This window comes from Neophocaena asiaeorientalis, unplaced genomic scaffold (assembly GCF_003031525.2).
Source record: "Neophocaena asiaeorientalis asiaeorientalis breed wild unplaced genomic scaffold, Neophocaena_asiaeorientalis_V1.1 scaffold223, whole genome shotgun sequence".
Taxonomy (NCBI): Eukaryota; Metazoa; Chordata; class Mammalia; order Artiodactyla; family Phocoenidae; genus Neophocaena; species Neophocaena asiaeorientalis.
The window spans coordinates 3,822,874-3,826,037 of record NW_020175045.1 but is presented as its reverse complement, the minus strand read 5'-3'; the positions used below and the strand labels follow the sequence as shown (position 1 = coordinate 3,826,037).

The window sequence follows — 3,164 nt, the reverse complement described above, 5'->3', positions numbered from 1 at the left end:
CGGGACACGTGACCCGGGCAGGCTGCGGGCGCCCCCAGGCCAGCCAGAGGGCCCCTGGCGGAAGAAGGGGGCGCTGCGGGGAGCTCCGCGGGTCGGGGTGGGGAGGTGCCGGTGGGCGGTGAAGGCGCACCTGGTTGCCCGGGATGTCCGGTCGCCCCCGGAGCCGGTGCTTCCGGACTATCTCGGGCGTCCCCGGCGCGCCCCGACGTGCCGCGGACCTATAATTAAGGTGAGTCAGGTGCTCCGAATAGGCGCAAAGGGGGGCTCCCGGCGCAGCTGGGGTAACTGTCTGGCCGTCTGCCCCTCGCTGCGTTCCCTCCGGCACCGCCCATGGGCCCCCGCACCCTGGGAGGAGAGGGAAGGGCCTTGGCCGTTCCTCAGAGGTGGTGGGCGGGGGGCTTCAGTAAGGACCTGTCAGCCAGCCCAGCACTTGGTGGTGCGCAGCCAGCATTTCACCCTACAAGCCCCCCTCACCCCACTCCCGCTCTGCCCTGTGCAGTGCCTGCCTGGGACCTGGCACCAGTCGGCGCTCCATTATTGCTCTCATTGTTTTCACAGTGAGAGTCATGACTAATATCTACTGGGCACCTCGGTCCCTGAGTGACCCCTGAGAGTGGAGAGCTGCCCCACCTCCCATTTGACAGATACCAGGAAGTCAGGCATTTGCCCACAGCCGCAGAACGCTGTCTGAGGTGGTCGCTCCTGGGCCGTGGCTGCTCTGGACGGGCTCTCCTTGTGCTCCAGAGGAGACCCTCAGGCCGGCTTGTCCTGCACTTCTCAGACAGGCATGCCGGATGATGTGGCCACCTGACAGTGAAGGCATCAGGACTGGAGCCCACGTCCACCTGATCCCCAGTCCCAAGGTGCTCTAGCTGCCCTCTGCCCCTTGACCTTGGCCTTGAGGTGGTTTGTCCCTGCACTGCCTTGAGTCTGTTCTCTCATCTGAAAAGTGGGGGCCGATAACCTTACCATGCCCGGCTGCCCCCCGCCATTGAGCCTCCTGCCCACGAAGGCAGCAGCCTTGCACACACGTGCAGGGCCCGGTGCCCTGAGGCAAGGGCACAGCCGCCCAGCTGCTTTCGTCTGGGTGGTGCAGGTGGGGGCCAGCGGGGCGTTCAGACCCAGGCCTCTGCCGGGTGCCAGAGCAGATTTCAGAGCAATTTGTAATGACGAAACAGCACATTTCCCTTTATCTCTGGGCAAGGATTTCTTGGTTCAGGGCACTTAATCCAGGAGCAGCCTCAGCTGAGTGGGCACCGCTCCTTGAAGATCAAAAGTGCCGGGCGGGTGTTAATTAAGTCGTCATCTCAGGCCGCCCCAGGCCCCGGCTCGGGATCAGGCCTTTCCAGTCCAGCCTCCCCAGAAAGGGAGAATAGGCAGCCAGCAGCCCAGGAGGGCATTCTCAATGCTGATTTTAACTCTCTATTAACATTTTTATTTTCCTTTTTCAATACACAGACAGCAATGAAGTTTTAAATAGCACATGAGCCCGCAGTCGTTTTGTGGCTATTTTGTGAATAAAGACCTAAGGGAAGGAGCACTGGGGGGGCTTCAGGAACCGACGCCAGATCTGGACTGTCCAGGACAGGAGCCACTAGCCACGCAAGGCCATCGGGCATTTGAAACATGGCCGGTCTGAGCTGTGATGTGCTGTTGTTAGTGTAAAACACACACAGCCTCCAGGACTTGGTATGAAAGTGAAGAGTGTAAAATTTCTCGTTAATAATTTTTACATTAATTACCTGTTAAAATAAGATTTTGACATATTGAGTTCAGTAAACTGTATGATTGCAATTAATTTCACCCGTTTGTTTTTCCTTTGTTTGATGTGTTTACTAGAAAATTTTAAATTCCGTGTGTGGCTTTAATGGCGTTTCTACTGGACAAGGCTGGTCCAGACACCCGGAGCTCATATCTACTTGGTAGAGCTAAGCAGACGGGTGTGAGTGTAGGGGGCGGCGGGGGCGGGGGGCGCATGTCCTGCCCTGAAAATCCTGAAGGACCTGGAGACCAGCAGAGCTGGGGGTCTGCTCTGCCCACCCCTCGTTGCCTCATCTGCCATATGACCTTGAGCAAACTCTTTAGCACCTCGGAGCCTCAGCTGCCTCCTCTGGGTAACAGCCAACCCCAGGGCCACTTGAGGAAATATTCACTCGTTCACGCAACAGATATTCTGTGCCAGGCACTGGGCGTGGCACAGGGATGCAGCGCTAACACGATGCCCTCGTGGAACACACAGTCTCTTCAGGGAGCAATAAACAAGTGACAAGTAAGTGTACATTCTTCCAGGTCAGGAATCTGGGGTTGTCAGGAAGGCCTGTTTGAAAAGGAGCCAGTGCGGGGCTTCCCTGGTGGTGCAGTGGTTAAGAATCTGCCTGCCAATGCAGGGGACATGGGTTCAAGCCCTGGTCCGGGAAGATCCCACATGCCCCAGAGCAGCTAAGCCCGTGCGCCACAACTACTGAAGCCCACGCACCCTAGAGCTTGCATGCCACAACTACTGAGGCCACACACCGCAACTACGGAAGCCCACGCACCTAGAGCCCATGCTCTGCAACAAGAGAAGCCACCGCAATGAGAAGCCCACACACCACAATGGGCTTTTAATTAAAAATAAGTAAATAAAAAGAGCTATTTCATTTTAAAAAAAAAAAGAAAAAAAGAAAAGGAGCCAGTGATGAGAAGATCGGGATGGAGCATTCTAAGCAGAGGTCACAGCATCCCGTGCAAAGGCCCTGAGGCTTGATTTGTCGAGGACCAACAAGAGGGGGTGGTAGGAGGGCATGGGCTGGGACAGACAGGTGGGCAGTGCGCAGGTCACACAGGCCTTAAGACCAAGTTAGGGATGTGGATTTGTTCTAGGGGCACAGAGGCCACTGGAAGGCTGTGGGCGGGGACACAACATGTAGGGACATAAACAGAAACTCTGCTGACCTCCGGCCACCTGCCAGCCTGCCAGGCCAAAGCAGCTAACCGCTCCCCCCACCACCACCAACTCCCAGGGTCTTTAGGACTCATGGCCAATTCCAAGGGTTCACGTCTGGCTGATCACCTGGCTTGAACCCATAGCTAACCCACATCTCCTTCCCTGGGGGCCGCCTGCAGGCCCTGTCCCTCTGTCCTGACTGTGGATGGGGTGGGAGGGGCCTACATTCCCCCTTGCC

General features: G+C 57.1%; 1 long non-coding RNA gene across 1 annotated transcript; it reads left to right on the top strand.

Annotated features, from left to right (window-relative positions):
* Positions 1 to 97: 97 nt before the first annotated feature.
* LOC112412076 (uncharacterized) lies at positions 98 to 1,798 on the top strand. The gene is made up of 2 exons (XR_003005730.1): positions 98 to 863; positions 1,459 to 1,798. It is a non-coding gene; the product is annotated as an uncharacterized LOC112412076 (long non-coding RNA).
* The last annotated feature ends 1,366 nt before the right edge of the window (positions 1,799 to 3,164 follow it).